The sequence below is a fragment of the Molossus molossus genome, unplaced genomic scaffold (assembly GCF_014108415.1).
Source record: "Molossus molossus isolate mMolMol1 unplaced genomic scaffold, mMolMol1.p scaffold_m16_p_11, whole genome shotgun sequence".
Taxonomy (NCBI): domain Eukaryota; kingdom Metazoa; phylum Chordata; class Mammalia; order Chiroptera; family Molossidae; genus Molossus; species Molossus molossus.
Genome location: NW_023425346.1, coordinates 33,279,812 through 33,299,642, shown reverse-complemented (window position 1 = coordinate 33,299,642; position 19,831 = coordinate 33,279,812).

Genomic DNA, 19,831 nt, shown 5'->3' with positions numbered 1-19,831 from the left:
TAGGAGGACAGTAGTTCTGAGAGGCTGAAACATCCTCCCGCTGAGCCCTCCTGGGTCTTTGAAGTGCCTACCAATGGAGATTTGCCTAACTTCCTCTCTCTTCCCTTCCTTCACCGAAAATAGCTGACAATTGATTTAAGAAGGATAAAGCTTGCCACATCAGGAGGGAAAAAACCCCTGTGGACCACTGCAAAGGTAATTCATTAATTACTAGGTGAGTGTTAATTGTAGTAACTGTTAGGTTTTTTAGTATCTCTTGGTTATTTCCTTGGGAGAGACAAGTTTAAAAAAATATGACTGGAAACAGCTGATTGCCAAATAAGTGTGCTCCTATGAACTTTTTCTGTTTCATTAGTGTTCCAAAGATGTATCTGATATCGTTTTCAGTAGAACAACATTCAGTGAAAAATAACTTTCTGGTATCTGATTTGGGGTTTATGTTGAATTTTTGTCTTCTTTTAAAGATAATTCCCCTTCACATTCTCCACATTTTTAACCTAATCAACCTGAGGGGAAAGAGAAGAAAACAATAGCACTGTAATTTGCCTTCTGGATCTATCTGGGTTCTGAGCTCAGTTCTTCACGAGGAAGCAGCGTTTCCTCATCATTATGACCAACTGGCTCTGTTTGAGGGATTAAATCACAAACACTCAGTAGAAGCAGAGTTCGAAGGGAGAGATAGTTAATAAATTCTTAGAGAAACAATGGTCATTTCAAAAGACTTTCATTTGGATGTTTACAGTTTGGCATGGCATTGAACTTTTACAGTAGAGACCCGTATATGCTTTATGAGCTAAGCCAGCCATGACTATGTACTTGTAAAACCCCAAAACACTCAGTATAAACCTAATAGAAGAAAAACCATGGCATTAAACTTTGTCTTTATTGTATTTTTATTCGGTATTCCTGGGTACCAGTATTTGGTGATAAAATTCTGACTTTATGCCCAAGGAGAACAATGTTATGTTTTGATAAATAAGAGACTATTGAAATGAAATAAGTAGAAGCTAAGTTTTTTTAAAAATGACAATAGTAATATATATATAAACAAAAAGATAACAAACCAGCAAGAAATGTATTGGTATAGATTTATTTGTTTTATACAAAGATGTATTCTTTGATACCTATCTGGTAGATAGGAATAATTGTTTTTAAAAAACTGCTAAGGAAAGAATTATATTAGTCTTATACCAACATGGTGAAGTGAAAAACTAAAATAGTTATCCACTTGAATCAACCCACCCTGTCATTTCCCTCCAAAAATAAAAACAAAAGCAAAACAAGCACAAAGAAATAAATACCCAAATGAAGACTCCATCACCAAACATTGCAGATGACAGACATTTTAGAGAACTTAGTTCTAGTTTCTGCTTTACTATGAAAATAAATGGCTTTTGGAACAAAAGTAAATGCTTTATTTCTTGTAAAAACATTCTTGTAAAGACCAGAAGACATCTAGGGGCTAATTTCAACAAACATTTTATGTCACTTCTAGATTCTATTCATCCATATTTTTGTTTTCCTGCAATAAGTTCAGGTGAAAAAAACCTGGAGTTGACACGAAAGTCTGATGGGACACGAGGCTTCCATCGTGAGATTCCTTTACACACTTCTTTTCTCTTGGAGATGGTTTGAAAATTGACCTCTGTAATTTCCAATGGAAACTAGTAACAGGACGTGGACTGAATCACCCTCACACATTGCTACACTTTCTCTTTACTATCCAACCTCAATTCCCCTTCTCTCTCACATTCTTCTGAACAAAAAGAGGTAGGACTACACTTGAAGGGATTCTTTTGTCTCCTAGCACAGTGGCCTGAGAATTTTGTGAGTAAACTGGAAATCCAGTTTGGGTGGCCATAATTTCCACCTTAGGGACATCTTCTAAAACATATACTACCGGTACTTGTTGGCCCAAATGGTTTTTGTCCTTCAATGAATTTATTTCAGTGACTCACATAATGAAGACACAGACCTCCCTCTTCTCATGTCGTTAATTCCCAGGCCTTCCCAATCTGCACGCTGACATTAATAAGTCATAGCTCCGTGAGCAGTTTGATCGGGCTCTGGCTTCCAACTGTGAGCAGCATGTTAAACATCCCGAGACCCCACTTCTCATCTCCCTGGAAGTCCAGTGTGCAGCACGAGCCACGCCTCGGGTCTCTCCTCATGTACCCCTGCCTTCCCCCCTCCCTTCCCCCACAAAAATACCAGACAGTAGAAAAATGTGTACTCTCCCTTTTGGAACTAAAATTGGCTTTTTCTTACAAATGCCCATTTTTTTCTTTCTCCAGATGTTAGCATCCTCAGTGTTCACTCATTTTAGTTTTTACCAGATCTACTGGATGCCCAAACCTAGATTCTTCATGAACAAGTAACGGCTTGTACGCCACTTCTTCTCAAAGACTTCTCATGGATGTCGTCAGAAAATGAGATGCAAGACTACTACTGCGATCCTGGAATCATACCCTTCTGGCGGTCAAATTGGGGGGTGTCCTGTGGAGCAGGACTCCGAGGCTGCACTGAAGTCCTGGCCAGCTCCCGTGAGCAGCAGGAGGGGGTAAGCAGTGTATAAAGGAGACCGCATGGGCAGAGCCGGAATCCGAGTTTGGATTACAGGCAGGTGATGGAGATGGAGGCTCAGGTGCCGCGTGGCTCCAGGCACTGGGCCTCAGCACCTGCCTGACTTCGGGGCACAGACAAGACGCGGTGATCGGGACGCGGGCTCTCTGCAGAGTCAGATCGATGCTAGTTGCCTGGCACCTTGCAGGAACGCGGGCCCAGTACTGGGAAATGCTCGACATTTTTAAAGAAACCATAAATTGATTTTTAATGGGACTTTTTAAAAACATTAAACGTTAATTCAAATTTGCAACACTGGGTACGCTGCGGAGACCAAATACATCCACAGGTCGTTTATTCGCACAGTATGACGACTGTGACACAAACCAAGATTCTATTGCTCTCTTTCCCTGAATCATGAATCAGCATTTGAAAGTCCGCATCTAGAAAGTCTGAGGGGAAGTTAGAAATGATATCAATAGAGTTCTTATTCCAGCCAGAAAAAGAAAAGACAACGCCATCTGGAAGGCCCCAGGGTTGGATATTCCAGAAACTCTCCTCCTCTCCTCCTCTCCCGCGGCAGGGGGAGGGGCAGGGTGTGGGGATTGGTGATGGTGGTGGGATTGGTTTACCTCTCAATAGATCAGGGTGGGTATGTTGCTTTGTCACAGCTCTCTTGTCACCAGGTGTGAGTAATTGAGGATCTGCAGACTGCTTCCAATATCAGACGTACAGGCCATGGGAGCCAGGTGACACCAGGCGGGGGGACTTCTGAGGTGGCCCTGACCCCTTCCAGCCTCAAGCTGTGACCTTAGGACAGTGACTATAGTCGCTTTGATGATAAAGTGACAGCTCACAACTATAGCACTGTTAGTATTTTATTTTATAATTTGATTGGCCCACTTCTAAACATTGTTTATCAGTATACGTGATATGCATTTACTAGCACCCCAGTTCCATCTGTGGGAGGAAGTGCTCTGGGGGCCTTTGAAACCCCAGGAATCCCGACAAAGGAGAGAGAAGGGACTGGTTTCAGTTTGTTTGATGTCTGTAATTAGAGGTTATTATAGGAGTTCCTGTTCTCCTAGGGGTTGTCACCTCTGAGGGTGTGTGGCCACATATGGTGGCAGCTGTAATTTGCACAAGGTCAGTCAAAGCTGTGCCGAGTGGGGGAGGAGGACGTCCTGTGTGTGCCCAGCGCAGTTAAGTGTGTGTGTGGTGTCCGTGCCCCAGCAGGCCTGCTGGCCACACCTCACCTCCGCATGGCAAAGTTCACCCAGGTCCAGGGGTCCCTTTGAAGCAATTATTTTGGGCGTCCATAAGCATTTTAACAGCACTGTCTTTTGTTTAGACATATGGCAATTTTTAACTTCATTTTTATTTGTTTGTTCCTAACAGGAATTCAAAGCAAGTATGCAGTTTGTTTTATACTAGAGCAGATCAGGAAATCAAGACGCCCTAGCCATCATCCATCCTTCACCTTCAGAGACCATCTCCTGAGGCTGGCCCAGTTTTTGAGGTGGTCCTTTAAGCAGTGGAGGCACTGCAGTTACTTTCAAGTTTTTTTCTAAAGTCATCATCTAGATCTTCCCAATAAGGTGCTTCTACTTGGCAGGAGATGACACACGTTCTTCACGGACATGCTTCAGCCTCTCTGGAAAGACTGGTTCAGCCGCGGGCAGTGGGGGCACCAGCTTTTCCCTCGAGCGCTGGCGCGGTAACCCGTGCGCAGAGGTGTTGCCCCTGCGCCCATGCACAGCCAGGCTGAGCTCCGGGAAACCCTGCGCCGGCCTCCTGGTGGCCCCACCCCTGCCTTTCAGATCGGGAGCCCGGGCAGGCAGGGCCCTGGGGCAGCTGGAGGGCGTCACCGGGGCTGGTGCAGCATTGTGGCTTTGGTAGCTACCGTGCCTCGCTTCCTCATTCCACTTCGGACCGGGGTGTGCCCTGCTCAACAGCCAGGGGAAAGCTCCGAGGTAAGTGAAATCCAGTAGCCAACCATATCCCGCAGGCGTTTCCATGGAGAAGAGATCCACCCTTTATTGCCCCACCTCCTAAATCAGAGGACAGCCACCTGAGCCAAGAAACAGGTGCCAGAGAGGCCCGAGGATGCCCAGTAGCTGCCGTGACCTGACTTGCATTTTGAGCGCTTGAATCATCCTGAAATTAGCCAACATTTGTTACGTATCCATTTTTTTCACTGTTGTCTACACGATTGATTAGACTAAGGATATTATGTTTACTAGAATAATTTTTTTTCCCAATTTTTATTAATTAACTTTTGTCACAGACGTTTCTTTTTAAAAGAAAATGTTTTAATAACAATCTTTAATAAGATAAAATTTTAATAAAATGAAGGAAAGTGAAAATAAGAGATTTTTTTAAATTAATTAATTTTTTTATCCTCACCCGGGGACATTTTTGCATTCATCTTCAGACAGAGAGGGAGGGAGAGAGAGAGAAACATCGACATCAACTGGCTGCCACCCGCGTGACCCCAACCGGGGCCAGGGACAAACCGCAACCTAGGTACATGCCCTTGGCGAGAACCAAACATGAGTCTCTCTGGTCCGTGGGCCGACGCTCTAACTGCTGAGCCAAACGCGCCGGGACGAAAATAAGAGATCTTTAACAAAATAAAATTTATTTGAAATTTCATTTCTAATCAAGTCACAACATTTTGGGGGGAAATTTTTCTCATTTGTCAATTACGTTCTCTGTGCCTTCACGGGACATCACAGGAGCAGGGACTCGGTCTGGTTGAAATAACCTCAGCCTGCTCCTCTCACCTTTGGGAGGAGACCGCAGCGTTGGCTCGGTAGCATTTAGGGCCCTGGCAGCAGACTGGCCAACTGTGTTTGTTTCCCTTTTTCTCCACTGTGGGCCCGCTGCATTCTCCACGGAGGGTGGAAGAGAGGAGGCTCACATGACCCCAGGCTGCCCCGGCTCACGGCCCACCTTCCAGGTGGGGGAGAGGCCCCGTTCAAAGCCTCTGTCTCCCTAATGGTTAACAAATGTCCTCCTTCCCAGGAGGGAGACTGAGAAACAGGCAGCACGTGTGAGAAACAGCTCTTAGCTGGCCTTGGGACGGCAGGCCTTGGTGCGTATCAAAATGAACGCCACGGGGGATGCAGCGCCAAGCTCGCCGTTCTGAGACGTGGTCCAAATGCCTGGCTGCTGAGGTGAACGGCGGCCAAGCTGATTCCAGAAATCTCGTGGGAACAGTATCATTGCTGCTGCGGCTTCTCTGTGGCTCACTAGAAACCCCAGTACGTAAGAGGTATAGAAAGATAACCTGTAAACCAGCAGGGTGAGGCGTTTGTCTTGAGCCTAGGAGAGCTGCTCAGAGCACATGTGTTTTGTTTTGTTTTTTGCCCCTAATAGCACTGTGTGGGAAGCCCTCAGCTCCTTCATAGCTTGCTCTCATGGTTTCATCAGATATTCTTAAACCCTCACACGCCTGGAGCTCTGGCAGGTGGCTTAGGAGCCTGGGGCTGCTGGGGGGCTCCTCGTATCAGTAACTGCTTCAGCCGGGGACCCTCGGACCTTCAGTCCTGACCACGGCTCCCATGCCTCAGACCAACAGGGCCAAGCACAGAAGACTGGGAGTCAAGCCTGGGCGAGTGGTTCTCCACGAAACACCACAGAACAGCGACAGGAACCCATGGGGGGCCGGTGGGGAGACAGACCTCTGGAATCCCCACATCCACTTTCATTACCATTTTTGATACAGTGATACCTCGGTTCTCGAACATAATTCGTTCCAGGAGGACGGTCGAGAACCGAATTGTTCGAGAACCGAAGCAATGAAACCCAATAGGAAATAATGGAAACTGGATTAATTCGTTCCAAGCCCCAGAAAATGCCTATTTACTGGCCTAATTTGTATATAATATGTAGAAAAACATAAGTCTCAACAAGAAATAAAAGTGTACAGTATGTCTAAGGGTTAAATTCAGTGTAAAGCGTGACTCTCTCCACAAAGCGTGACTCTCTCTGCACTCACACTGATGACGCAGCAAGGCGCGCTGGGCCGAATGAACGCCATTCGGCTCAACTCGGCTCATCTCGGAAGTTCGAGTTCCAAATATTTGTTCGGATTCCGAGACAAAAGTTTCTCGAATCTCCTGGTCGAATACCAATTTGGTCGAAAACCGAGGCGTTCGAGAACCGAGGTATCACTGTACTTGGTTTTCTTCCATTCTGTGAGTCTGTCTTCTCAGACTGACTTCAACTTCTTACCCGGATTTGGTACTTCAACAGTTTATGCAGCAGTCCCCCACTTATCTGTGGGAAATATGTTTCAAGACCCACAGTGGATGCCTGAAACAGTGGATAGTACCAAACCCTGCATAGCCTATGTTCTCCCCTAGACATACATACCTTTTCACCTAGAGGCAGTACTTACGGTCTGTCTTTGGCAGACCCATTCACTACGCTTGCACTCGGGGTGATCGCTGAGTGGAATGAGGGTTGCTGGAACAGGAGCCCCGAGGTACGGCGGCAGGGAGTCCGATAACCAAGTGGGCTGCACTGGACAAAGGGATGGCTCACATCCCCGTGAATGAACCAGGTCAGCCTGCGGTACAGCACAACACTCATAGCAGCACATAATTTAAAATTTATGAATTGTTTATTTCTGGAAATTTCCATTTAATATCTGGAATTGTAGTTAATGGCAGGTAACTGAAACCATGGACAAAAGGGGAGAACTGTACATGGGTTGCCACAGTTCTGGCCAGATCTGTCCTTAGAACAGAGAACTGGGGCGTGGCTACAATGGCATTGGAGTTTAGGGGGTGCGGGAGTGTGCAACCCTCCTGTAGGAGTGACATCCACCACCCAGAGTCCCAGCAAAGGAGCCCAGGGGCCTCTGAGTGGAGGGAGGCGAGTCAAGACCCTTTGTGGGATATGCGAGACCAGGAGACCCCAACTCTCCCCTGTTCCAGGATGGTGACCCATCCAACAACCAAGACGTTTGATGAGAATTAGGTGTCTCATCAGTGGCCCTGGTAGAAAATGACCCGGAGAGACACTGTTCTCGTGCTTTGTGCCTCTCTAGTCCCATCCGTCCAATCCCTGCTCAAGCTGTATTTCCTCAGTGAACCCCCACCCCAGTGTCACCGTCTTCCCACTCCATAGCTGCGTTGACAAATAGCTTCCCAGTTCCTGCTTCAGCCTTCCCCTCACTTAGCATGTTATTATCAGGGTTTAATGGAGACTTTTTACAAATTGTTTTATTGTCTCTCACAAATATCAGACAGTGGACAGAGGTCGTCTCTCTCTTTTTCTTTTCTTTCTGTGTTAGATACATAGCAGATAGTTAAGAAACATGAGTTGTTAGATTATTTTGTACTGAACCTAGTAATTTAGGGGGAATGATATAGAGAGAATCTGGTCCTTGCCACTTATTAACTAAACTCATGTGCCCATTCAAAAAACACTGGAAAGGACCTGGCTGCTGATCAGAGCATAGGCCCACACACCGAAGGGTCCTGGGTTCAATTCCTGGTTAAGGGCACATACCTGGGTTTCAGGTTCAATCCCCAGCCCTGGTTGGGGGTGGGGGGCATGTGTGGGAGGAAACATATCTATCTTCCCACATGGATGTTTTTCTCTCTGTCTCTCTCCCTCTCCCTCCCTTCCACTCTCTAAAAATCAATGGAAAAAATATCCTCAGGTGAGAATTAACAGTAACAACAACAACAACAAAACCCCACTGGAAAGCTCTTTCCTAAGTGAGAATCTAGTTATTAGAGAGAGCATTTACTAAAAGATACTTTGTGATTATGCTTTGTTGATTATAGTTTGCTTAGAAATATTTACTAGTCTTCAGTAGGGTGTGTGTGACTGCTTATATTACTCTCAAAAAAATTTCTTAACAAAGTCTTAGACTTGCTTATACTCTTTGAGAAGTAGACCATTGCATTCATCCTTTTAATTTGATTTATGTTTAAATTTGTGTTTGCAGCAAGTTGAATGTGAAAATCCTGTCACTTGAAATAATAGAAACAGCTTTCCATGGCTTTGACTTCCTTCCACAGGATGGCTAGGACATCACAACAGAGGAACACTGTCATGACCTTTAATGTTTCTTTTCAATGGGGTGGGAGGAATTTCAAAAAATAATATGCCAAGTAACTCCCACTGAGAACTCTGAACTCATGAGTTTTGCAGTCTTTCAAGTGAGATGATTTTTCTGTTGAACACAAAATAATCTTATATTTATTTGTGGTTTAAAAAGAAAAATCTTATGTAAGAAACGTGACCGGAGACTTAATTTGCAGTTCACAGCCGAGAGAAATAAACTTTAATGTGGGTTTCGTGGTCCAATTGTCTCCTCCGCTACTTCAAAATATTTGCAGTCACACAGGGTTAAGATAATGGCCATCAGGCCGTTTCATTCTTCACATTTCTGGTCAGAGATAAATGAGAATACGCCTCCCTGCTGCGCAAACATCCTTTTTATTAAGACTGGGTGAACAAGACTATAAGCACATTTGGCTGCAGAGAAAACTGACAGAATTGGAAATGCAGAATATTAAAGCTCGGAGTCTAAGATCAGGCTTTCAAAGTACAAGTGAGTAAAGAGAAAAAAGTATTACGGAATAAGCAGCAGAGCTGCAAGGAAACTGGATCAACATACTGAAACTGTGACACCAGGAGGCTCACCTGGGGAAGCCACGTGGCCAGGGCACGGCTTGCTCACAGAGACTCCTAACCACTCATTGCTTCTGCAAACATTTGGCAATGGATCCCCCAGTGTCTTGTGACACGTGTTATATTCTCACATATTGTAACTTAGCTCTTAAAGTATTGTTTTATTGTATACATCCTTAGGGCACGTCTTCCCATTTAGAGTCTCAAAACGACCTGAGGACAAGGACTGGGCCACATTTATTTCCATAAAACCTATTCCAATTCCTTGCACACAGTAGGCGCCAGTACCACCGAACTACGGACTCCGACGGCATTGTTTACATTGTGCTGATGGTGCTCCCTGGCACCGTGCCGTCCAGCCCTGGCAGGCACACAGGAGTACGTGTTGATTTTATGCAATCCAAGTCTGGGACAATATAAAAACTCTTTCCTATTGCTTCAGTGGTCCGGGAAAAAGGAAAGTCCCTGAACCTTGGTTAAACACAATGTTTCTGCTTTATGCCTGCCCTTCAAATTCTAAAATATTGAAAAAAGTCATGCATGTTTCTGCTTCTGAGTGCAAAGTGGTCTCCACATATGTGTTCTCATACTAACCAAGGACATGAATATCGAGTTGCCAACCACTCAGACAAAAAGAAAAGCCTAAGAGGGCTGCTCAGATTTGGAAAAGTTGTCCGTTACATGAAAGAATATGTATGTAACCAGCTTCTACATTTTAGACCAGCCTCTCTGCCCTAAAGATCAACTTGGATCTAGTGAGAATTAGATTTAATAGAGACTCGAGGGAATACATAGTGCATCTGGGCAGAGAGTTGGAGGATTCAGCCCATTTTTTCATCCTGACGTTCTTTGGAGCTTCTGAAGTTTCCTTTTTACCGGGAGGTAATGAGAGGAATTCCTCTATGGATCCAAAACCCGTATAGGTCCTATAAAATAATGTTAAGCATGTTCTCTTTCAACAGGCAGCTCGTGTTAAAACTGCAAAGGGCCACCTGGAACCATGGATGTCAGTGATACAATCATTCATAGCGATGACTTTCTAGGAATAAAGCAATGGGTTCAAAATAGACCTTAGCCTGAGAAGAAGGTGCTGCAATCAAGGGTCCACAGTTTGGTCTGCAGTGCTAATGATGTTTTCTCGGTTTGACTTCTCAAGGCTGGAAAGAGACCCATGCATTGGCAATGCTGATTGGCTCAGTGGAGAGGTTTCTGAAAAGAAATAAATACATATGTTGAAGTAAATTGAAACCTCAAACAAGACTGGACTTTCATAGGTCAGCTGTCTGGATTTGAACATATAATCCTACCTGATCATTCTCTTTGTTTTCTTTGTTCCTTTTCCTCTTCCTGCTTTCTCTCTCATCTCTTTTTCTTCCTCTCTCCTTTCTGTAATATGCTTTTGTTAGAATAAAAATCTCATCTTCAAATGCTGCGTTTTAAAGAAAATGGGGGATTTTGAAAATGCAATACGCTGATTTGCACTCGGCGAATGCACGCCCGCGCCGCGGCTTTGACTCGTGCCGCATCCCGGCCGTGTGCACGGCAGCGCGGGAGCAGCCTTTGCAGACTTCCGGCCGTGCAAGGATAGCTGATAAAATAAAGACTCCACGAGCAGCGTGCTCTGTGAAGATGAGACGGGGCCCTGCGATCTGAGGGACTATAAAACACCCCTAATGAACTGGCTGGGTTTCCTCGGAGCTCCCGGCCGGAGCACAGCGCCTACAAAGCGCTGGGACGCGGGCTGCGAGGAGCAAGAAAGACAAAGTCTGAGGCTGAAGGCAGATTCTGAATTAGTGATGAGCTGCTGCATCTCCCTGCAGAGGCTTCCTTCAGTTCCTGGGGAACGTGTTTTATTAAACACACCATACTCCTGTGCAGTGGCCTTCATTACATCTCTCTTGCTAATAGGGTTACTGGAAATAAGCAAAGGGGTTTTCTGTTTAACTACACGCTAGACAAACAGCTGCCACGGGCTGGTGAGACAGCAGGGTCATATGGGAAGAGTCTAAACACTCATTGACGCTGTAGACGCTCCTTACAAAAGATGTGACCTGGGGAGAAACTGAGGCTGGAACAGATTAGATGTGAATATGATTTCACCTGTTTTATCCTCTCATTACTCACTTTACTCATTCTTGTTTTCTCTCTCTCTCTCTCCGCCCACTTCCCTCCCTCTCCAGCTTTCCCTTATTTGTGCTTCTGACTTTGTTTCATCTTTAGAGGTTCTCATACAAACTTTACATAATTACGTTATTGGATCAGTTCAGGATGAAAATGCTTAAATGGTCAATTTGGATTCATGTGACAACAGCAACAAAAACGGCCACCACTGCCATCCCAACAACGATGGAAGCAGACATTTCACTGTTTTTCCTGTTTTGATAGTTGCGTCCAAGGAACTTGGGAACAGCCTTTTCAAATGCAAATTTTCAACATCAAGAATGATTGATTTGGAACAATCTTCCCGAAGCAGTCCGCCAGGCGCTAGCCCACAATGAGCGCCCCTCTGTGCGGAGAGCTGCCCCCAGACTGGGGACAAGGGGCGGATTACTCCCTGGAGATACAACACACTGGCCAGTGTCTCATCCTTACAAATCACGGAGAACTGGCCAAAATTACAGGCACAACACACTTCTAGTTTTATTATACACACACACATACACACAGAATACTTTAGAAAATGGATTGTTCCTCTTTATTTAAAAAAAAACAATTTTTAAATACAATTTATATCCAATATTATTGTGCAATCATTTCAGGTATACAGCCTAGTGGTTAAGCAATCATATATTTCAAGTACCCACTTGGCACCATGCGTAGCTATAATATGTGGACTATATTCTTTATGCTGTACTTTCCATCCTGGGACTATTTTGTGACTGCCAATTTGTCCTTAATCCTTTTACTTTCTTCACCCAGTCCCTCAGCACCCCTCCCCTCTGGCAACTATTAGTCTGTTCTCTGTATCTCTGAGTTATTTCTACTTTGTTGTTCGTTTATTTTTGTTCAGTGGTACATATATACAATGGAATATTACGTGACCATAAAAAAGAATGAAATGCTACCATTTGTGATAGCATGGATAGACCTAGAGGGTATTATGCTAAATGAAGGAAGTCAGACAGAGAAAGACAAATTCCATATAATTTTATTTGTATGTGGAAATATAAAAAAAAATGCATTGTTCTTGACAATTGAATATTCTGTCTAAAAATTGTTTGCCAATTCTCAATGAATTGAATACTATAGAGTCTCAATATCTAATACTACAATAGGACTGAACATAATTTCATCTTTCTGATGAGTCTAAGGCCTGTGAAAGCTGTGTAGCATTTGTTAGCTGGGGGCCTGGGGTATGGTCTCAGCTGCGTAATAGGGATAATCATAGTATTTTCCTCATATGTACATTGTAAGAATTAAGCAGGATTATATAAAGACTTATGCCAGTGCCTGGCACAATGTAAGCAGTCAAAACGTTAATCATTGTTAATAGTATCTTGTAAAATTTTTCATCAATAAAGAATCTAATTGTCAGAAGTAAAATAACATTAACGTTTTGTTTGCTTTTTTTTTAATCCTCACCCGAGGACATTTTTCCATATTTTGTTCAGATAGAGTCAGAAGGAGAGAGAGAGAGAGAAACATCGACGTGAAAGGGACACATCGAGTGGTCACCACCCGCACGACCCAACCAGGGCCGGGGACAAACTGCAACCGAGGTACATGCCCTTAGTGAGAACCGAACCCGGGTCTCTCTGGACCGCAGGCCGATGCTCCAACTGCTGAGCCAAACCGGTCAGAGCATGTTTTGTTTGCTTTTTAAAATTTTTTTTATTTCTGAATAAGTTAAGATTTACCAAAATTCTGCAAAGATGTTATAGTATATCTGTATACAGTTTCTGCTATTGTTCACATCTTACATAATTATGGTATGTTTATAAAAAAAAAGAAAACCAACATTGGTACATTATTATAGCTAACTGCTAGGTTTTATTTAGATTTTACTAGTTTTATGAGGAATGTTCTTTTTCTGCTCCGGATATCACCTCACACTTAGTCATCTCGTCCCCTCAGCTTCTTCTGGTCTATGAGTTCTCAGTCTTTCTGTTTTATCATGCCTTTAACGGTATAAACAATACTGATCTTTTGAAGACCATTTGTTTTGTAGAATGCCTCTAAATTTGACTTTCTCTCATACCTTTCCTCATACTGGACCAGGGTCATGGTTTTGGCAAGGATGCCGCAGTGGTGAAGTACCCTTCTCATCACGTCACACCAGGAGGTACGTGAACATGAGTTATGGCCGGTGACGGCAGTCAGCATGGATCATTGGTGAAGGTAGTGTCTTGGTTTCTACACTATGAAGTTACAACTTTCCCTTTCCATGCTGTCGTTTTAGGAAGCATCATAAAGTCCAGCCCAAACTCAAGGGTAGGAGAATTAATCCCCACCTACTGGAGCTTTTGTTTTATTTGGTTTTTAAAATATTTTAAAAATTATTTTCTGAGGGAGATTTACCTCTTCCTCCCAATTCTGTATCTATTCAATTTTTTTTTTATATCAGTAAAAACTCATACACACACACACACACACATATGTGCAAAAGTACTCTAATAATAATAAACAATGCAATCATTAAGTAATTAAAAATAATACAAGAACAAACTGGCATACTCACAACTGTGAACCTACTTTTGCCCTCCCTTGTATATTTATACATTGGGTTATAATTTATTACTACATTATTTTGTTGCTCAAATTGCTCTAGCTTTGGCCATGGGGAAAATGGTGTCACTCATATAATTGCAGCAAACTCTAATGGTGTCTTTTGTAGCATGTCTTCAATAATTACAGTAATTCAAACTGAGTGGAAAGAAATTGTGAGCAAAACTCTGTAAAAGAAACTCCTCGTCAGAGTGCAGCCAGGAGGCTACACAAATGGGTATGGATTGGTGTGGGTGGCATTTCATAGTGACTCTGAAATACATTAATGAAAGAAATAACAGTATGAAATGTTAGGCAGTGGAGAGCTGATTCTTCTTGGCTGTATCTAATCACCTTGGAAAGGGGCTTTGTGTCAACGGATTATAAATTTGTGTTTTAGACTATACTGCTTTGAGAGACACCTGTCTAAATGGATCAAAAATATAAACACAAACAGTACCTCATGTCAATTTTGATTTTACTTTTACTCATTAGAGTGTAGTGAGAATAAGATTTTGATCATTAGTATAATAAAGACACTGAACTGTAAGTAAGAGTCCTACCCATGAACCATTAAGTAGAGGCAGCTAATTAAGTGTGGAAAACAGGTCTTGTAAACAATATTAACGCTTTGGCTATTATGAGACAGAAAAGGGAAGAAATACAGATAGTTGGGTGTTTATTGACAGTAAAAATTACGTTAAACATTCCCAGGGTGAAATGAAAGTGAGTTACCAAAATCAGCTTAATTTCCATACAAGCCATAATGGAGCATTGTTTCATGTGTGCTAGATACCCAGAAAACGTACAAGTAGTCTGAATAGAATGCACACCTCCTCCCACCTTTGTTTCACATGTCCCTTGCTATTTTTGAAAGTCTTCATGCAGCCATGTTATGAATACCATTGAGGAGTTTCTTAAAATGTTAAGGCTCACAAAAATAACTCAACAAAAAAGGCATTTAAGAACAATGTGTGCACTCTTTCTGTGCTATTTTAGGACACCCAAACATTCTGGCCTCAAAGAATTTTACCCATGCTATGCCTGAAAGGTCAGATGTTCCAACTGAACCTCTTTTCTCCCTTCCCCTCCTCCTGGTCCCCTCCCCCTGGTCCCCCCCACCCTCTCTCTCTTTGACTCGATTTTATTCATCATTCATGATCACAATCAGCCCTCACTTTCTCAAAAAGTATTTCCTGGGCTCACTTTAAATAGGTCACCCCACTTATTCTCTCTTAAAACACTCTGTTCTTGACTTGGTGGCACTTCCGACAATTTTGCAAACTTGTGTAATATTAGCCTCCCCTACTGAATCATAATCTCTTTGAGGGCAAGGACCTTGTCCACTTTTCACCATAACAAATGTCTGACACAGGGCCTGGTCCCATATGTTTTTTGATAAATATATGGTTGTGTGAATGAGATAACACTTAGGGAAGGAATGCTTTCTGATGCATTAAAATAGTCTTGTTTGAGATTTTAGAACAGATGTAAGATTCTTTGTTGGAAGAAACATTGATAAACTTTGTTATTACTAATAAAACTACTTATAATATGTAACTTTTATAAGGTGTTTTATAATTTATAAGTAATTTTCTATGTACAAGTTCAATCTGCCCCAGATTTCTCTAACAAGTTTCTTCATTTCCCTGAATAGGAATCTGAATGAGATTCTAAGAGGTAAATGAATTAGCCGAACAACACAATGCCTGGAGAACAGTGAGGAACCGAGCACCGCCTGCCGTTTAAGAGGTCGCCAGCCCACACAGGCAGCAGGCAGCGCGCTGATGCGTCTCGGTGATGATGGGCATCTCGGTGATGATGGGCATCTCGGTGTCCCCCCATAGCCGTTGCTGATTTGTTCTAGTCTGTTGTTTTATTTGACTTTATCCTTAAAGTCAGAGACATACTGCACAAGTTCATGCTAATGGTCACCAGAAGCAAAAATTTCCTAAATTATAGGCTTGATCACCCCTCCTTCCAGGGTCCCAGAATATGTCATAATGATTGCCGTTAGATATTAGTATGCTTTATCACAGCCGTATGCTTACATATATAATGGGTTTCACAAGTCTATTCCTATAAGAAATAGTATTTTTTCTTCCCTTTAAGTCCACCTACGGCCCTCGCACACCGCCGGGGTAAAGTCTGTCCCCTCAGTGAACTCTTCCTTGCCCGTGACTAGGTAGAGGTTCCAGCATCTGATGTCCCTCAGAAGACGTGAAATAGGTTCTCTGGCCACTGTTACTCCTGTCCTGCTCAATGTCCCAGTCAGATGACAGCGGCAGGTAGGAGAACTCTGTGACTCCCATGCTGTGGGGGGCCTGGGAGTCTCGCGTGGTGCAGGGTCAAGCATTTGCTGTGGGATCCACCTCCTGGAGCGTTTCCAAGGCAGGGACGAGACAAGCACCCCTCCTCAGAGCCTTCGCCCCCACGCACACACTTCCTCCCAGCTGTAGGAGACTGTCTTCCTCTTTCTTATTTTCTCAGAGGAACACCCCTTCTGAATTTCCCCTCTGGGACACATACAACATCCCTTCCATGAGTGTAAGCATTTACAAAAGGCAAGAAATACTGACATCTGTTCTTCTGTGTCCTGCCCTGGAAAATCCCCAAAACGGTGAAGTAATGAGGAATTAGTAAGCTATATGAGATAAGGGAAGGAAAAAATGCCAGAAGGACAAACACATGCTATTCGAAACATAACATCTTACTATTGATGTCTTTTCCCCACGCGAGTGTGAGCATCTTGACGGTAGTAAATGTGTCTTTTCAAAATTGATGTTACCTTGCTCAGCACAGCCTCTAACATAGTAGGTCCTTACATGTTGTGGGAGGAAGAGAAAAATAAAAAATAAAGATGTGAGGAAGGGAAGGATAAAAAAAAGTCAGGGAGGAAGGGATGAGAAATATAATTATACATATCAATGCAACAAGCATGTATTAGACAGAGAAAGTAAGCCATGTATGCTGCTACATACCACTGTAATATAAAAATTCAACAGCTCGACAGGAGCTCAGGCATTAGGAGATGAGACCTGTGTGTAAATATATATAAGAGCACTAAAGCATGGCAGATGCTGAGACGTGCTCTACAAGATACCAGGCACCTGCCACGTGCACAGCCTCTCTGCAAGGGACCATTCTGAGGCACACATACTGTGGCCAGCATGACTCCCAACACCAGTCCCAGACAGAGGGACAGGGGCACCTGACTCAAAGACGACTGGCCGGCAAACGAAGATGTGGCCTTTGTGAAAAGGTGAGCTGAGCCCATCAGATTCTCTCCCAGGAGGGAAGCAGCTAGTGGGAGCAAGAGTCTGGGCAGTTCTCACGGATCAGGTAGAAACTGAAGTGATGCAGAAATGAACAAGAAGCAGAGGTTCTGTCATAGACAAGAAAATTTGAGTGCATGAAAAATATGGAAGTATTTCACAGTGAATGCAGAGAAAAAAAACACACTCTCCAGTTCTGGCACATATGTGTCCTTATTATCAACTCCCTTCCTTATTAAGGTAACTTGTGTGGGGTCCTCCGTTCCTTTAACTGAAGATCCTGACGAAAACAGCCATCAAGAGCAAAGGGAGCCAAGCCAAGCCGTTTCCTGTCCCCTTCGCCCCCCAGAAACAATGGCAGCAGCACTCCTTAGCCAGGGGTCCTCACTCAGGCTGACCCTCTTGTGCAACTTTAAAATATACTTTAAAATACACCCATGTCCGGAAATACTGATGAGTTTAAGATGAGCAAACCCGAGGTGAAGTTGACATCCACTTTTCTACATGATCACAGGAACATGGGCAGAGCCAAAGAGAAGACTGCAGTAACTACGTACTTGTGCGTGAAGACGGCCCTGAGCATCATCAGACTATACAAAAGTCTTTATTTACTTTGTGTGCTTGAAATACTTAGAGTTCTTGACTCTTTCTTCCAAGTTAAAAGATGCACCATGGTGGGAAGTGTTTTAGTGGTAAACATGTTATTAGGTATCTACACAGCCTAATTAATGAGCTACTGTTATTTTTAATGATATATTTCATTCAATATGCCCTTCTCTCTTCTTCTTTTTTAATTTATTGATTGCCTACAATATTCCAGGAATTAAACTCGAAGTTTAGCTTGGGAATCGGGGGAGATCATGCATATAGATATGTAATCGCAAGTCAAAGTAATAGGTGATATAGATCATATGAATGATGGCAACTTATAATAAATTATACTGAAGTTGCAAAGTAATGTCTGATGAAATGGCTGATTTCAGGATTTCTTGGTTTGTTTACACAATTTTCAATTTGTAATTTTCTCTTTAAGTCCTCCCTTCTTCCCTGAACTTACGCTCTCTGACTTGCACTGGTCTGGGGATAGACGGGAAATGTTCCTCACTCTAAGATACTTTCCAAAGGCTTGTCATCAAAATATTTACCTACAGTCATTAGAATGGAATGACAAAGAACCATAAAATGCATTACTGTTTGTATCCAGTCCAAAAGGAAGGCATAGGTGAAAATATACTTAGGTCATAGGATATCCCTGGAAACAAGTAATAGTCATGCCGAACCCTGATTCCATTTGGTAAATATTATCTGACTACTGGGAAATCATGAGACATATTGCAGCAACAGAGCAGCATGTCTCCTACAATAACCTTTTTATTTATTTAATCCGGCTCATTAATAAAGATCTCCTTTTCGTTCTCCTGGTGTACGAATCCTCCAAAACCACAGGCTCACATTTTGACAGCTAATTTTGCAGGATATAATTTTCCTGCTTAACCCAAGAGGAAAAAAAGACGAATGATTGAGATTAATCATTTGTAAAATTATAATTCTGTCACAGACAATAATTTGCAAGCTCTCTCCTTTTCTGAAATCCCCAGAATGCACCGGAGATTGTCACACTTTGTAACAGAACGTGTAACACATTAGGGGGCTCCTAATAAAGCAAATCTCCTAGAAAAACAAACCAATTGCCTTATAATTGGCATGTCCCCCACGTGACGATCCTCCTGTGCAGGAGCACTGTGCCTTGGGTGAAGAAGGGTTTGAAAATGATTATTCAGGAGGTGGTTATCTCCGTCTCTGATTACTGTCTGAGCTGTAATGAATGGCATCTCTTTTCCTCATGTAAGCCTGTTAGAACACACAGGCGTGTGCCCAGAAGGTGATTGATCCCTTGTGGAAAAGTGAGCGAATTCAAAAAATTTTAATTATTTTCCATAAAGAAAGACTATCACATTGGACCTATAAAAATGACATTTTGAGAATGGCTGCAGGCATCCAGGGTGAGCAGGGCTTACTGCTTTACTGGCCGAACTCTCTGTAAACTTTGCTTGGTTTTCCAGACCCATTTTATAGGCATTTAATATCGTTTCAACAACAAAGGCAAAGAAATGTCAAGGGTTTTATGTGAGGTTGGCAGACACCGCTTAGACCGGGTAGGACTCGATGGAAGGGGGCAGGGCTCTCTTGGCCCACATTTAGCTAAATTGATTAGGGCAGAAGCTAATGAGGTCAGGGTCACGGGTTCAATGCCTTGTGAGCCAGCTAGCTTTGCTCTGTCCACATCTGCAGACTACACTCAAATCCCACCCGTCCCAGCAATGCACATTGAAGAGGTCCAGACCACTCAAAGTTTAAATGGGTCCAAACACTCCCACCTCTAATGCTTGTTAAAAAGTAGTGCCCAGAGGCCTCTCCCAAGAACTGACCATTCTCACCAACTCTGCAGCCTCCACTTCGATTTGAGCCACGACTATCTCTTGCCAAGTCTATTGTAATAACTTCCAACTCCTCTCCTTACTACATTCTTTGCGGATTATTCTCAATGAAGCAACAAAGTGATCTTATTAAAATGAAAGTCATAACATGCCACTCCTAGGCTCAAAAACCTCTGATAGCTTCTCATCCAATTT